The sequence below is a fragment of the Orycteropus afer genome, unplaced genomic scaffold (assembly GCF_000298275.1).
Source record: "Orycteropus afer afer isolate SDZICR_OR568_19922 unplaced genomic scaffold, OryAfe1.0 scaffold00029, whole genome shotgun sequence".
Lineage (NCBI taxonomy): Eukaryota > Metazoa > Chordata > Mammalia > Tubulidentata > Orycteropodidae > Orycteropus > Orycteropus afer.
Window position 1 is genome coordinate 580,485 of NW_006921616.1, and position 18,456 is coordinate 598,940.

Sequence of the window (18,456 nt, forward strand, 5' to 3'; positions counted from 1 at the left end):
CTCAGAACCCACCCCATTCCAGGTGCTGGGCTGGAGACTGCATGTGCTTTGTTTGATTTTTAGCGTGATTGCACATTATTTATTTATGCGACCATTTGCTAGCTAACGTATGGACAGGTAAGTACCTCTTAACATTGAGGTTGACCCATGTTCTTCAGCTGTTCTTCTTGTTTTCTGTCTTGAACTTCACATTTCACTGAACCTTGGCCTCATTCGTGTCCTGAACCATTCATTCAGGTGAGTAGCATTAACGAATCTTTTCTTATAGACTATCACCAATGTGTGACCTGCTCAAAGAAACTGAAGGTGAAATTAAAAAGCTTTGGCACTTCACACCCACCAACCTCTCCACAGGAGAAAGATGAGGTAGTCTGCTTCTGTCAAGATTTGCAGTCTTGCTAGCAAGCTGCCATCTAGATGCAACAATGAGTCTCTCCTCGTCCAGAGCAAAAAAGAATGAAGAAAACCAAACTTCATGGAAACAATTAATCCTAGTGACTTGTACACCATTCGACCTGCAGCCTATACGACTATGAGACCAGAACTAGATGGTCCCCGGCTACCACTGTCATCCACTTGGAAGGGGATCTATGTAGGAGATCCTTGATAGAGAAGGAGAACAATGTAGAACAAAACTCAAAATCAATTGGAGGGGAAAAATGGGGGGGAGCAGGTTTGCTGGTCCAATAGAGCCTGGTGGAACCACTGAGACTATGACCCCTAACTACCTTTCAGGTCTGGAATTGAACCCACACCTGTGGTTTCCAGCCATACAAAAGACAGGCATATGAGTTGAACATTTACCTCAAGTAGATACTCTCCTTGCAGAGAACAATCATGGGAGAAAGAAGGGCTGCTTATACACAGGGAGACACTCAGGGGGCAGTAGTCCATGGAGGGATGGACAAGGGGAAGAGGTAACTATGGGGAGGAAGTGGGAGGGGAGCTGTTGCATTGTGGTAAACTGTGGTCAATGTCATGAGACGAAGTATATGTGAACTGCTGTATGGAAAGTGAATTTGCTTTGTAAATCTTCACCTAAATCACAATATAAATACATAAATAAATAAAAGATTTGCAGCCTTGGATATTGGGTGGGCAGATCTACTCTGTCCTATAGAGTCACTACGAGTTGGAATCAACTGGATGACACTGGAATTTTTTTTTTTTTTTTTTTTTTGGTTTATGAAAAAATGGCTTGAAAACACTTTTTTTCGATTTTTTTTTTTTTTACATAATAACTCAAAAAACCACTGCCATCAAGTTGGATCCAACTCATAACGACCCCTCCTTGGGTTTCCGAGGCGGTAGCACTACGGAAGTAGATTGCCCAATCTTCATTTCAATTTTAGTTCCCAAATTTCAGAAGGAATGGATGGAATTTTAAATTTGTAGATACGTACACTCAATCCACTGGTGGTGCAGTGATTAAGCACTCAGCTGTTAACTGAAAGGTTGATAGTTCAAACGCATCCAGCATCTCTGTGAGAAATACGTGGCAATCTGCTTCTGTGAAGATTACCGTTTTGAAACCCCTCTGGGGAAGTTCCACTTGGTCCCATGGGGTCTGTGTGAGTTGGAATGGCCTCTGTGACACCTGCCAACAGCACAGCCAACCAGGAAAAGTCAGCTGTCTCTCTCTTTTCCTATCTAGGTAATCTAGCAAGCATAATCATCTCTCTCCTAAACTCTCAAAGTGGATGCTAGTCACGCAAAGTAAATACGAAATAATAAACTCACTTGTCTTGGAAATTATTACTCACCAAAAAATATTTATCAGCAAGTTTTGAAGGTCATGTAGGCACAGTTTAATCCAGGGCAATTCATTAAAGATTTTTTAATAAGCATTCTAGAACTGTTTCAAACCTCTGAAGTATATTACTTAGCTACCTTGAGAGAGATATTTAATGGAAGAAAGACATAGTTGTCACATTTATCAAGAATGAATGAAAGGCTTTTTGTCAGTGACCTCCTTAGAACATGTTGGCTTCCTCTCTTTTCTTTACTAGAGAAAAAATAAGGAAAGATTATTTTATGACTTTTCCAGAATTTTAGGGGAGTTTCTTCTACCACTGAGGTATTTTCTAGTGATATTTCCACTCACAAAAGCCACAATAATTTTGATGTCTATTTCACCATGTGAATTTTAATGGAAAACAGTGCTGAAAACAAAAGAAGCTTATACATCCATCAGCTGTTTGGGGATTGCCCTGAGCTAAATTTCATGGTGTTGTGAATAAGTATACAAATTTGGCCTAAAGGACACAAACATTTAATTATTAATGCTTTTTAGGGAGAGGAGTATAGAAACAAATCCTTTCTTCAGCCAGTGTTTTACGTCTGTCATACTTCCCAAAACCACATGCACCTGGCAGATACGTGGGTGCGTTTCAGAGAATCGTCCATTCTGTTATGGAACTGTGAGGGGCATAGAGTGGTTGTCTGAGCTCCTTCCACCCCATAAAACCAAAAAACCCATTGCCATTTAGCTCATTCCAAAATCGCAGCAACCTTGTAGGACAGAGTAGAAGGTCCCCACAGGGTTTCCATGGCTGTAATCTTTACGGACGCAGACTGCCACATCTCTCTCCTCCAGAATGGCTGGTGGGTTCTAACTGTCAGTCTTTCAGTTAGCGGCCAAGCACTTTACCCACAGCACCATCAGGGCTCCTTTGGCACATTATGTTGTTGTCTTTGTTAGATGCTGTCATGGTTCCCATGCACAGAGAGCCTGCGTACAACAGAGCGAAACCCTGCCTAATATTGCTCCACCCTTACAGTCCTTGCTATGGCTGAGCCTCTTGTTGCACTCCCTGTGTCCGTATGTGTCACTGATCCTCCTCTTTTTTGCTGACCCTCCACTTTACCAAGTATCATGTTCTTCTCCCGGGACTGCTCCCTCTTGATAGTGTCTAAAATACGTGAGACAAAGTCTCCACATACTAGCATCTAAGAAGCACTTGGACTCTACTTCTCCCAAGACAAATTTGCTTTCCTGGCAGTCCATGGTCTATTCAATATTCTTCACCAACCCCATAATTCAAATGAATCAACTCTTCTTCAATCTTCTTTATTCATTGCCCAGCTCTTGTAAGTATATGATGTGATTGAAAACACCATGGCTTGGTTCAGGCACACTACGCTTCTTTCTTTTCCAATATTTTCTATTCCACCCAAATTTTGTCATTGAGGCAGAAAATCACTTCAGGCCTTGTTCATGTCCCAACTCTGCTATTCTGTTTTAAGTTAGTTCATGTCTCAAAAGATTGCACTCAACTCTTCCGTATATCACTGCCGACATGGTTGATTTGGTGGTTAAAGCCATCAGACTTCTTTATCCCAAATGTATAAAAACCCACAGTTAAGACCATTTACATATTATATGCTTACTACTGATTTTTGCACATTTTTATGCTTTGTACTAAAGACTAGAACTCATTCTGGGAATGCCAAATGAAAAAATTTATGCATTTCTCAGCAAGTTAACCCAACACAGCAGTTACAGTAAAAGCTGAGACAGTTGGAATCTGTGTAAGGCAGAAACCTGTCAGAGAAGGAAAACTCAAATATTTCTCACTAAAATGAGCTACAGAAAAATAGTAAGACTGCATCCTGTCAATGGTGGAAAATTTGGGAGACCCAGAAAAATAAGTCAGTCCCTTCACATTCCAACTCTCACAGGTTTCACTGTAGTACCACTGGCCGAGGGAATGAGGATTGGCATGGTGGCTGGTTAATACATATCCCTCAGGTTGATTCAGTGACAAAGAGGGTCTCAAAAGGTATTTGTTTTCTTGAAATTGTGTGGCTCGGATAATGTTATGCATTTTGGAATATTACTTTATAACATAACTAAATTCCTAATAAAAGTAATACATTTGCTACATTATCCTTTATAAGCATGCTATATTCTGGCAAGTCTGAGAACTCAAGGATTTCTTTCATGCCAAGGAGTAACATCCATTCATGTCATTCCAAAATGTAGTTGTGCCAAGAGAGACAACTAAGAGTCTTTGAATTGTGCACCTGCTGAAGGTGCCTAGGTCCATACTTCATGATCAGTCAGAAAGACTTGGGTCTTTGGTCAGAACTGGGAACCCTGAAGGCAGGGGTGGCTTTGTAGCCCACACTGAAGAAGGGCCACATACAAGAGAGAAACAGAGGTCAAGTACAGATTCTGTCATAGACTCATAAGGTAGAACCTACTGTGGGAACCAAGAGCTAAAGAGAATGGTACCAAAAAAAAACATGCTAAACTCAATTTTCACGACATACTCAGAATTAAATGAGGAGAAGTGCTGGAAGAAAGTAGATAAGACAAAATGATGAAAAGGTTACTCTTTGCTAACTTTGTGCTCTACCAAAAAGTCCAAACCCATTGCCTTCAGTTGATTCTGACTCATGGCAATCCATGTGTTACACGGTACAACTGTGCCTCATAGGCTTCTCTTGAATATGAACTTGTATGGAAGTCAATCAGCAGACCTATCTTCTGAGTCACAGCTGGTGGTACTGACCCTTTGCTTTAAAGTTATTTTGCCCAAAGATTTTCAATGGAAAAGCAGTAAATGATAGCACAGTCCAGTTCCTAGTTATAGACTAATTTAAATGTTTTCTTTCAATAAGAGAAGAAATCTTATGTATCAGAGAATCTTAATATTTTAGAGCTAGAAGGAGGAGAGACTCATGAAACTCAGCACTATTACTTTGCATATGAGAAAGCTGAGGCCAAGAGAAGAAATGACCTACCTAACACAGCAAAGAGAGAAAGTTCAACAGCAAAGTCCAAGCCTGGGGCACGGGTTTTATGCTCCTCCCTCCTGGACCTAAACACTGATCACCAGCAGTCTTAATCTACTATGGAAGAGAACATTCTCCCAATACATTAAGAGTGCTGGAGTAAATTCAGACTAAACATTCAATGGTAGCATTCCCAGAAAAGCCTGTTATGGCCTCAAAGCAACACGGAAATATTTTCTGTAAGTCTACTAAAAACCGCTCTCTTCTGGCCTCCATGTCCCAGGAGTCACCTATGCCTGTCACAGTCATGTTGGAACTACTCACTCTACCCTATTACATTGGCTGATTGGATGCCCTGACGTGTTTGTTCTTGGCCTTGCACTGACTCCTAGCACATACTGCAGTGCTGTTGAAAACCAGCACAACCCTGACCTAGGGCATGGCAAATTAAACTTCATGGCATCATCTATTTTTGTCTATGTTCCATATGAAAATACTTTGAAAATAATTTTGTGAGCGTCAAGTACCTAAAGATGTCTTTTGGAAAACACATCAAGGTCCCTTTTAAATAAATTGGATTTGTAAATACTATATAATTTAGATTATTTTTGGTAAACTCATTCTCTCAACAGAAGGATAGAAGACTATTCTAGTTTGAAGCATTATAGCCTGTAGTAACATACCTCTGAAATGTGAAAGAAAGAAAAAAAAAAAGATTTGAATAATAGAATGTTGTTGTTATGATTGTTATCAGATGTCATCGAGTTGGCTCTGAGTCACAGTGATCCTTTGTACAACCAATCGAGGCTGTATCTGCATGGAAGTAGATTGTCCAATCTTCCTTCTGCCTATGTACAACAGAACAACATAGTAGAATAATGCTGGTAAAATCTTCAACATAGCAGCAACAACTTCAAAATTACATTTTGTTTTGTCTTTCTTGTGTCAGGTCAAATTAAGTACCACAAAGTTTCTGGATCAGGTATCTGGTATGAAACATTGCACCAACCAAAGTGGAGTTTTCAAAATAAACAAAAGGAGAGACACATTAAACAATGGCTATTGTACCATCTAATGCAGATAATAAGATGTGCACAAATAATCTGAATTCGTGGGATACTGTCACATATCTCATATAGTGTATGCAAAATATTTGCTATGGTAGTAATGAGGAAGAAGCTCTGGCAGTACTAACCACAGCACCAGCACTCTGAATCCACCGGCTGCTCCATGGGAGAAAGATGAGACAGTTTGCTTCCATGAAAATTTACAGCCTTGGAAACCTTATGTAACAGTTCCACCTTGTCCTCTGTGGTTGCTATCAGTCAGAACTGACTCAATGGCAGTGAGTTTGTTTCTTTTGGTTAGTAAATTGCAAGAAGAAACTATTTCTGGATGCTCAGAGATATAGGGAAATGTGAAGACTTCATCCTACAAGGAAAATAGAGGTAGACCGCGACACATAGAGAAAGCCACTCTCAAAAATGAAATTTTTCTAATATAAGAAAACTGATCAATTGATTCTTACAAATAATAGTGACGACAAACAGTTCTATTGATTCATTCACTCATTTTTCAGCAAATATTGATCGCCACTCTATGTCAAGCAGTGTTGGAGGCCTTGGGAATGGAGCAATGAATGAAACAAACAAAATGTTCTCAAATACCTTATTCTGCAGGAGATAGACCGGGAATAATAATATTAAGAGAGATAAAAATATAATAGTAAAATAATCATAATAAAAGAAATAATTTACATTAGACTGTGATAAGAACTAAAAAAAAAAAAAAAAAGAAAAACTAAGTCAAGGAAGCAAATTGAATACTGGAGTGGAGTGGGCAATATAGAGTATGAGAGGTGGGCTCATAAAAAGGTGTCCTTAAGGCATGAAAGAAGATGCTTTTGACAAAAAAGTTACAACAGTCAGGTAAACCACAGAAACCAGAAAAAATCTGGTTTCTCTACTTTACAGATACACAACATCAAATATAAAGTCTGGCAAACAATTGCTGCTGTTAGGTGCTGTGGAGTCAGTTTTGGCTCATAGTACCCCCGTGTACAAGAGAAAGAAGTACTGCCCAGTCTTGGGCCATCCTCACAACACTGTTATGTTTAAAACCATTGTTGCAGCTCCTATGTCAAACCATTCTTTGAGGGTCTTCCCCTTTTTCGTTGATGTTCAACATTATCAAACATGATATCCTTCCCTGAGAACTGGTCCTTTCTGATAACCTGAGCAAAGTATGACAGCAAAGTCTGGCCATCCTGGCTTCTAGCAACATTCTTGTACTGTTTCTAAGACAGATTTGTTGGTTCTTCTGGTAGTCTACTGTATATTCAGTATTCTTTGCCAACGTCATAATTCCAGTGCATCAATTCTTCTGTGGTGTTCCTTATTTATTGTGATCTCTTCCATGCATCAGGTGTAACTGCAGATACCATGGCTTGGGTTAGGTGCACCTTAGTCTTCAAAGGGACATCTTTGTTCTTCAGCACTTGAAAGGGGTCTTTTGCAGCAAATTTGCCTATTGCAGTATGTTGTCTGGTGTCTTGATTCTGCTACCATGGACACTGATTGTGGATCCAAGTAAAATGAAATCTTTACAACTTTAACCTTTTCTCCATTTAGTGATGTTTCTTATTGGTCCAGTCGAGATGATTTTCATTTTCTTTTCGGTGAGGTAAAATCCATACTGAAGGCTGTAGTTTTTGATCTTTATCAATAAGTGTGTCAAGACATCTTCACTTTCAGCAAACAAGTTTGTGTCATCTGCATATTGTAGATTGTGAATGAGTCTTCCTCCAATCCTGATATTCTGTTCTTCACATAGTCCATTCTTGGATTATTTGCTCAGCATACAGATTGAGTAAGTAGGGTGAAAGGATGCAACTTTGACACACCTTTCCTAATTTTGAAACATGTAGCATTTTCTTGTTCTGTGTTATGACTGCTTCTTGATCTATGTACAGGTTCCTCATGAGCACAAGTAAGTGTATTGGAATTCCCATGCTTTGCAATGTTATCCATAATTTGTCATGACCCACACAGCAAAATGCTTTTGCATAGTCAGTAAAGCACAGGTAAACATATTTCTGGCATTCTTTGCTTTCAGCCAAGATCCATCTGACAACAGCAATAATATCCCTATATTCCTGTCCTGTTCTGAATCAAGACTGAATTTCTATCAGTTTTCTGTCTATATACTGCTGCAATAATTTTTAAATTACTTACAATAAATGTTTCTTGAACAACAACAACAAAATAATAAGTAAGTATATCCACATGAAGAGATACTAAGAATATAGCAGTGAAAAGAAAATGGTAAAGTCTTGTCTTTCAAAATAATTGATGGTCAAGTTAGGGAAAGAAATAAGGTCTTACTGTAACTAGGACAAAATGAAGACATTTAAGTGGGTGTTTTAGGAAAGGAAGTCCTGATACTTTTAATGAGGCTGGTCCTCTATTTTTCCTTTATTGAATTCACTTCTACCTCTTCAGAGACATTGCATAGTTATAAGCATAGTTCTATGAATTAAATAAATAATCTAATGTATAGAAAAAACATGTGGGTTAATTTATGTCTAATGGAATGTGGAAATTATCAAACAATATCATTAATATCACATGCAAGTAGCATTATGCTGAAGATGATTCAAAAATAGTGGCAGCAGTACATCAACACGGAATGGCCAGAAATTCAAGCCGGATTCAGAAGAGGATGTGGCCAGCCCCAGGGGTATCATTGGTGATGTCAGATGGATCTTGGTTGAAAGCACAGGATATCAGAAAGATGTTTACCTGTGTTTTATTGACTAGGCAAAGACATTCTACTCTGTGCATTGTAACAACATCTGAATGCTCCTTAGGAGTGAGGATAGTGAGACTTCCTCTTCTGTACTTTGGGCATGTTATCCAGAGGGACCAGTCAGTCCCTGGAGGAGGACACCATGTTTAGTAAAGTACAGGGTCAGCAAAAACAGGAAGACCCTCAGCGAGATGGCCTGTCACAGTGGCTGCAACAAAGAGCTCAATCAGCAATGATTGTGAGGGTACCCCAGGACTGGAAAGTGTTTTGTTCTGTCATACACAGGGTCACTGTGAGTCAGAATTGACCCAATGGCACCTAACACCAACATATCAAATGCCGCTTTTATGTATGGAGTTTAATAAGACAAATTTTATTTTATTTTTAAACAAAAGATCCTAGTAAGCAAAAGTACTATTGGAAGTGATTTTAAGAAGCCCTTGCCACTAAGTGTTTCTAGCGCTCAACACTAATCAAGAAGTCAGCAGTTCAAACCTACCACCCATTCCATGGAAGAAATGTGTGGCAGTCTGCTTCCATAAAGATTTATAGTCTTAGAAACCTACAGGACAATTCTGCTCAGTCCTATGGTTTTCTATGAGTGAGCATCAACATGATAGCAGAGGGTGGAAGTGACTTTAAAATGCTTTCAGTAGTACAAAGAGCTATGCATGTAACTCTTAGAAGCAAAGCTCTCTGAAGAAAATATCAATTCAAAATATAGAGAAATATGTAGATAATTCTTCCAGATAATAGTACTGCTGGATGTGCTTTCAAAATATTTTCAGTATTATGGAGATCATGCAAGGTTCATTTGTAATGGTATAATTAAAGTCATATATGTGATCGCAAAACACAAAGCTGCAAGAGTACTATACCACTACTGCATATTATATAATGCATTGAAATCTTTATAATTATATTCATAATATAGGTGTCCATGTCCTAAAGCAGGAGCTCATGGTGAGATCAGCAGGAACCAACCGTGATTTCTCATTGTGGTGGCTTCTAACAATTCTTTAAAATAGGTTTTACACTTCACAGATCTTAGCCAGTCATTCTCCTCTCTGCATACAGGTTTCATTTGCACGTTGCCCTAGAAGTTTGGCTTTGACTGGCAGACATGACTGAATAGGCTTTAATTATTCTGCTCCAAGCGTGAGTGGTTCTATTACCACAACTCAACACAAGAATCTTCTCTCGTCCCTTAAAGACTTACTTAAGACTTTGCAGGGGCAGATGGGGCTTTGTGTAAGGAGTTGCGCTGGGAAAAAATTATTTTATTTTTAGGAAAAAGATCCTTTGCATGAAGTCATTTCTGGCCCTGGAGGATTAGCTTTAAGATCTCCTGGTGGAGAAGGGAAACACTTCGGCTCTTTTGCCCAAGCGCCCTTGAGACTCTGAATGGCATCCCTGAAATATCATCTGAAGATCCATCTGGTGACTAGAGAGAGTCAGCTGCTTCTTTCGAACTGTGTTCAATATGTTGCAAAGAATATTGCTTTCCAAGGCTGTTTGTTTGATTTTTTTTTTTTTTTTTTTTTTTTATCTTACTAACCCAACCAAGTGAAATGTACTTTAATATTAGTCTTTGCCTGGAAATGATCAAAAGGTAAAACACTGACAAAAACTACTTCTTTGATGTGTTTTTTACATTTCTGAGGGGAAAAAGACCGAAGCTAAATTTGATGACTTGCTCTCTGTCCTAATCTCTGACAGACTGTTTTTCTCAATAAAACTCAAACATGGAGTTCAAACAAAGATGGGACACAGAGAACAGTGCTGTGGCCATGGGGGTCTTGCACTTCGCCACAGATGCCTGCAGACCTAATTAACATACCTCCACAGGTGTGCTGAGCAGTATTTGCCAACAGGCTCTGAAAGACAGCTAAATGTCCCTAAATAGTTAGGAATTACTTAATTACATAATGAGCCTCAGATGCTCACATTACAATGAAATGAGAAAGAATTGTGATCATAACATTATTATAATAGAGTCTATGGCCATTTCAACACAGAGAACAATGCTAATTTAATGACCTCACTTTGAAATGCTGTCACAGCTATAATAATATTACTTCCTCTCTGACTAATACTGCTGGTATTTATTCTGACCAATGTGACAAAAGCTTTTCATGTGTTATCTCATTTGACTGTCAGAACAACTCTTAGATTAGTTATCATTATAATTCCCATTCTACAGAACTAATTTAGAGCAATAATAGTATCACATTAAATAGCAAATTCAAGCTTCAAAGTTGATGGACCTTGGGTAAGATTTGGGTTGAATCTTCCCCCACCCCACACATATAGGAATACATGAAAAAGCAATGTCCAAAGAAGCATAGTTTTGAAATTCTCCATTTCTTCACTGGTAGTTCCTAGCTGGGACAAACTCTTAAACACTCCTGTGCTGACCAAAAGAGGATGACAATGAGACAGAATCCACTGGATAGCAACTCTTTTTGTTGTTGTTCTTCTTCTTCTTTGCTTCATTGAGTTTAAATTTCCCCATTGATAAGATATCACTGTTTTTGTTGTGGACTGTCAAGCCATTCCCATGTGAAAGAGTAGAACTGCCCATAGGGCTTCCTAGGATGCAATCTTTATGACAGCAGGTCACAACAGCAGATCACAACAGCAGATATCCCAAGGAGCCCATGGGCAGGTTAGAACCATTGACTTTTGCTCAGCAGCCAAGTGTTCAACCTTTGAGCCATCAGGCTCCATTAATGTTTCACTAGTTCTGGGGATTTTGAATCACCTCTCCTGAGGTCCCAGGAGTTTGAAGGAGCTCACAGATGCCGAAGCTTGGTGCAACAGTTGAGTGTTGGCACGTGGGACTTTTGTGTAAAGCTTTGTTTAAAAAATAAAAACGTAGGAGAATTGCTTGGCAAGATAAAATATGAAAACTATTAGAAAAGGTAAATGTCACATGCCTGATAGTTATCGTGTTTTATGATTCTCTGTACCATCATAGATTTTAGAATGTCTGGAGATAGATCAAATAGAACAAAGGAGTAAGAAGAAAAGTAACAATTTCTTCTCGCTTATAATACCTGCCATTCATGGCTTCTGTAGTCACAAACAGCCTGTGAAGGCAAGATCTGTGTCTGAACAAACATGCAATGTAAAACACTAATGGTTTACCACCTACCCTACCCTCTGCCTGCAACACGTGTACATCAGGTGCACCAACCACTTAACTGAAACAAGGCACAGAGCCGTAGCAGCCCCCTTTGTCCATATGGTGTTTTAAATGCATTTATTTCCCAATAAATTAGAAGCAACATAATATTTTGCATTGTAGTAGCAGCCGATGAGGGCCAAAAGCATTGTTTGCCAGATGCTGGTAGGAAAAGCTTCAATTCATAAACTGTGAGCAAGGGTGAGGAAGTTTATGAAGGCTTCACATTTAAATTAGTTATATCTATGAGTTCTGTTTGTTTTGGAATGGTTTTAACAGGTCCTAGCCTCAGAAATAATTAACTTAGTTTAACTCTCACGTCCTTTTAATATGTCACAAATCTGATATTCTGTGGAACATGCGTTGTGTTCACTGCCCTAGGTATTCTTTCATGGGGCATGGGAAGTCTCCAATGTTCAGTTTTGAAGAAGAGTACTCCAAGAATAGCTGCTTGGAGCTCTGGAACAGGCCACACATGCCCATGTTTGAGCTTGTGTTCAGAAAACTTCTCCTAGAGCAGGGAAAGAGGAAAGAATCCCCTTTACTGCGACGCTTTGCTGGCCAGAGGCTGACACTTCCGCATGTGGGAAATGAACAAAGATTAAGTTATAGAAGAAAGGACCAATGCAAGGTTAGGAGAAGAATCGAACTCTAGGATCTGGAAAGATGTAGCACTATTCAGAATGAGATCTGATTGTGGCCACTTTCACACCTGTCATCTTTGTTCTCTGCCACTGTCTGCGGAGATGCCCATTTGCTGCATTTTTCCTGGCCACAACTATTACTTTGAAACAGAAGTTCTTCTCAATTCCATTATATCAAAGAGAACAATTTCATGTCTTCTGTCTTACTTGTAATGAGTAACAGCAAGAAGGGTGAAACCTTTTAAAAATCTTGCATTTGAGTAATGCTTTACTATATCAGGTGTCCTTAGGTGCTTCAGATGATTAATCCACTCAGCTGTTAACCAAGAATTGGAGGTTCAAATCTTCTCAGAGGTACCTGGGAAGGAAGGCCTACTGGTCTAATTTTGAAAAATCAGCCTTTGAAGACTCTGTGGAACACAGTTCTTCTCCAGTACACATGGCCTCTCCATGAGCAGACATCAACTCTGTGGCAACTGGTGAATACGTATGAGTTCTTAACTTTTCTGAATATATTTTATACTTCAATGTAAATATTTTTAAATATTTTTTTGACAAAAGAAAATTTAGAGGTTAGTATTTACGTTGTCTACATCACCCCTTATTTTACCTGATCACGCACACTCAGCAATGTAAAATATGCATTATTAGTAATAGTGAGCACTAATCTATAGGTGGATACATAGGTAGGCAGGAAAGAAGATCAGATATGTGTAGGCAAACAGGAATATACCCACAACCATACAAGGTTGGGTAGATGATATTCCTACATGCGTATTTGTATGTGCTATAAAAATGTCCATATACAATATAGAGCTAACAAGCGAAAAAGTTAGGATAACCTCTTAAACACAAGTAAACACCTTCAAGAGTGAATTACCGGGCTAACGGGTCAAGACCATGGTTGTGGGGGACATCAAGCTCAATTGGCACAACACAGTACACAAAAACATTGTTTTATGTCCTACTTTGTTGAGTAGTGACTGGGGTCTTAAAAGCTTGTGAGTGGTCATCTCAGATGCAACCATTTGTCTCTTTATCTGAAGCAAAGAAGAGTGAAGAAAATCAAAGACACATGGAAACAAGCCAAAGGACTAATGGCCCATGAGAACATCAGCCTATATGACCTTGAGACCAGAACTAGACGGTGCCCAGCTACCACTGGCCACCACTAGGAAAGGTATCAAAATTGGAGATGTTGAGCAGTGAGGGAGAAAAAAGTGGAACAAATTTTAAAAACATGAAAGAAGACCAGGATTATTCTTGGGGTACCAAAATAGATAAATAAATAAATAGAATATAAAGTATGTCAATAATTCTGGAGGAGAAGATGTCAAATAGTCCCCATGTACGGTGTTTCCTTAGCTTTGGAGGTCAGAGAGACACTGCGGGCTCACAGTCCTGCTCTTGAACTAGCTTAGATGTGAACACGTCATTTCTGTCCACAGCTCACTGGCCAGCTCTAACACCACAGCCCCTCCTGACTACTTCTGAGGAGTGCTGTTGTTGTTGTTATGTGCCGTCGAGTCAGACCTGACTCATAGTGACCTCTCCTTGGGTTTCCGAGGCAGAATCACCGCAGATGTAGATTGCCCAACCTTCCTTCCGAGGAGTGGCTACTGGGTTTGAGCCACCAGCCTTCTAGTTAGCAGCCAAGTGCCTTAGCCACTATGCTCCATGATGTCAGTACCCTGCTGTTAGTTGACCTTGGGTCAGCTGAGACTCCTAGCGACCTCACCTATAGCAGAATGACATATTGCCTACCCTGTACCATATCCACCTGTGGTGTATGTTAATGAATAGATTGAAATGCTAACTTAAGGCTCTTACACAAGTCACAGTTGGTAGAGGCAACCTTGGGAAAGCTTATAACAATTCACAAAAGATATGAGAAAGATTTTTTTTTCATCTTATCTGTGATTGGATACCACTATGGTTGTGTGTCTCCCTCTACTATCCACTAAAAAAAAAAAGATAGGGTATTCTCCTACAAAGACAAACTACAGCATTCTCCTACCGTATGTAATAGTAAATACCTATCTAAAGTTGAAAAACAGAATTTTCCCCGGTGCCAAGGAGGACAGAGACTTCCCAACCCCTCTGTTTGCTTAGAGATTTCCTTTAGAAAATGTAAAGTATTTCTCTGCCCTATTGACATACAGATACTTGACTTCAAAAGCTGGTGGCATAGTGCCTAAGGCATTTGACTGCTAACCAGAAGGCTGGAGGTGCAAACCCACCAGCCATTCCTGGGAAGGAAGGTTGGGCAACCTACTTCCATAGTGATACCACCGCAGAAACCCAAGGAGGGGTCGCTATGAGTCAGATCTGACACGATGGCAGAGTTTGGGTTTTCTGTTTGGTTTGTTCTTGTTGTTATGGACCTTCATATCAGCTCCAGCTCAGGGTGACCCCATGAACAACAGAGCAAAATGCTGCCCTGTCCTGCCTCATCCTTAGGATCATCAGTTCGCTTGAGTCCATGATAGCAGCCAATGCGTATTCTGAGTGCCTTCTAACCGAGGATAACCATCCTCTGGCACTATGTCAGATACTATTCTGCTGTGACCTGCTGTTGTTGTTGTTGTTGTTGGTATTTGCCATCCAGTTGACCTGACTCATAGCAACCCCTCCTTGGGTTTCTGAGGCGGTATCATTATGGAAGTAGATTGCCCAACCTTCCTTCCGAGGAGTGGCTGGTTGGTTTGAACCTCCAGGCTTATGGTTAGCAGTCAAGTGCCTTAGGCACTATGCTACCAAAGCTGACCTATGGGATTTTTATTGGTTGATTTTCAGAAGTAGATTGCCAGGCCTTTCTCCCTAGTCTGTCATAGTCCAGAATCTCTGCTGAAACCTGTTCACCATGGTAGACTCTATTGGCACTAGAAATACTAGTGGCACAGCATCTAGCATTATAATAACTTGTAAGTCAGTACAGTATGACGAAGTAACAGGCAAATGGGGTGGTGGTTGCCTGTTTTATAGCCCCAAAATGTCTTAAGGGCTGGAGCCATCCTTTTGAACTGTAAAGACCAAGCAAAATAGTGTATCTCTATCTCTGTCTCTGTAGGGGTTTAATTTAAGTGCCTAGTTCCAAGTTGTAACTACTTGCTTCTCATGGAAATATGAGAAGTTTTCATTTTCTTTTGAATGAAGCCATTACCTGACACAGGTGACCATCTCAATAACCAGATGAATTTAGGATGTGTGTACTGATGGTGCTGTCAAGTCCTCTTACTTGAAGACTAAAACCAAAAAACCAAACTCACTGCTGTTGAGTTGGATAGGACTCATAGTGAACCCTCCTTGGGTTTCCAAGGCGCTATCACTATGAAAGTGGATTACCCAATCTACCTTCAGAGGAGTGGCTGGTGCATTTGAACCGCCAGCCTTCTGGTTATCAGTCAAATGCCTTAGGCACTACACCACCAGGGCTCCCACTAGTTATCCTTTATCTCGAGAGCATGTGTAAAACAGGTTACATATGCATGGCTGTATAAAAGGGCAAGATTTCATTCTGCCTTTGCAGTCTCATTAGAGGATTGCCTTTGGTGCAAAGTACAAACTGGTTTCCTGCTTGTTCAGTAATGCTGTTGTTGTTTGGTTCCATAAGGTCCAGTTTGACTCATGGTGACTCATGTGACAGAGAAGAACTGCCTCAAAGGGTTTTCTAGGCTGTAATCTTTATAGAAGCAGACCTCTAGGTCTTTCTCCCACAGACAATCATGGGGTGGGTTTGAACCACCAGCCTTTTGGTCAGCAGCCTACCACTTAACTGTGGTGCCGTAAGGGCTCCTAAAATGGCTTAATGCTTTTCCACTCTGTGGAGAGAATCCACTGGGTTGCCAGAAGACTTCACTTTGATTTCTTTTCCCCAACACCTATGTCTTAGGTTGGGTTCTCCAGAAGAACAAAAGCAGTGAAACACATATACAAGCATATGGAGAGATTATTTCAAGGGAATGGCTTACACAATTAGGAAGGCTGGCAAGTCCTGAATCCATGGGTGAGTCAGCATGCTGGAGGCTTCTCCTGACTCACATGGTTGCAAGAGCAGGAGAGTACAGAATCTGCAGCAGGCTACTGACTCCCGTTCCAACAACTGGAAGTGAGAGGATGAGGAGGTGAGTGTAGGATCCAGAGCAACAGAGCTTTGCCAAGACATCCGTTTATATGCTAGAGACAGGACACGCCCCTCAAAGAAACTCCCCTTCCAGCTGACTGGCTGCTCATATTAGGTCACAAACAGAGGAGGATTACATAATATCTGCCAAGCCATGGAGATTCGTGACTCAGACTGTTGGTATATAACACTACAGCCTGTCATTTAAATTACTATGGTAAAAGATGGCTCTTGATCAATTATTCTAGAATAAAGGTATCATTGCTTTATACAAAGGTATCCAAAGTTTGTCTGGCATAGCCTGCAACTACATAAATCAAACGACCACATTTAATCACACAGAGCTTAATGGGGCACCTAGGTTACCATAAGGAATTCTCCATGGTGTTTGGTTGACGTCAATTTAAATATTCAGTATATACTTTAGTGAGAGGAATTTTAGGGCTGAGACCGATAATTAATACCAAACTACTTTTAATTTTCCCAGATAAAAAAATTTGTGGTTGTGCTTTACAATATGGAAAGTTAGGATTTTGGTCACACTTCACTTGTATGGGTACAGTTCCATACAAAAAAAAAAAAAAAAGCCTCACTGCAGTCAAGTCAATTCTGACTCATAGACACCCCTCCTTGGGTTTCTAAGGCAGTATCTCTACAGATGTAGATTGCCCAGTCTTCCTTCTGAGGAGTGTCTGGTGGGTTTGAACACCAGCCTTGGAGAAAAAACCTGAAGATTACCTGTGAGCACTTGCTTAGCTGACTTCCCTGTGGCTTAATTCTTTTCTACTCTGTGCAGAGAATTAAATGGCTTAATTCTTTTCACTTTTCTATGAGCATCCATTGAGACCTAAATTTTAAAAGTAAACAGAGTTACTTTTAGGAGCTCTGGTAGTGTAATGCCTAAGGCATTTGACTGCTAACCAGAAGGCTCCTGGGAAGGAAGGTTGGGCAATCTACTTCCGTAGTGATACTACCTTGGAAACCCAAGGAGGGGTCGCTATGAGTCGGATCCAACTCCACAGCGGTGGGTTTTTTTTAAGAGTTACTTTAAGGAGCCTTGGTGCTCAGTTGTTAGTTCTTGTCTGCTACCTGAAAGGTTGGCAGTGAGGACCCACCAGGACCTGGTCATCTACTTTTGTAAAAATTAAAAACCAGTCACCACGGAGTCTATCCTAACTCATAGTGACCCAATAAGACAGGGCAGAACTGTCTCACAAGGTTTCCAGCTAGTGATCTTTATGGAAGCAAACAGCAACTTCTTTCTTCCACGGAGAGAGTTGTGGGTTTGAACCACTGACCTTTCAGTTAGCAGCAAGCATTTAATCAATGCCAATAAGAAAACCCTATGGAGCTCTTCTATTCTTCCTGTACTGTCACTATAAGTCAGAATTAACTCAGCGGCACCTAACAGCAACAGATTTACTTAAGTTATCAATCCTAAGTAGTTTAGATTTGTCTTAAATAAGCAGTTAAGGTTTGAACATCTGATATATCTCAAAACAGGTGTCAAAATAATGGTTATGATCAATACTATTAATAAGAGTTTTTTTTAGTTTACTGTTCATCCTATCTTCTACACTAGTTAAGATAGCAAAATAAGTAGCTATGCGTACTTAGATGTATGGATGCATGCATGTATGTATTTATGTCCATACACACAAAAAGGAAGATGTTTCTAAATAACCCAGGAGTAAAGTAGCATGCATTTATTGACATTGAATTCTATTTTGGGATCAAAACCACATAAACATTGCCTGATCTTGGTAAAAGATATTTGGAAAGTTAGCTTGTCAATGAAATATTGACTTTTCTGAGTACTTGCAAATTTGCAGGACTACTCCAGCATGATTTAAGTGACAGGAGCTCTGGTAGCATAGTGCCTAAGGCACTTGACTGCTCACCAGAAGGCTGGCGGTTCAAGCCCACCAGCCACTCCTCGGAAGGAAGGATGGGCA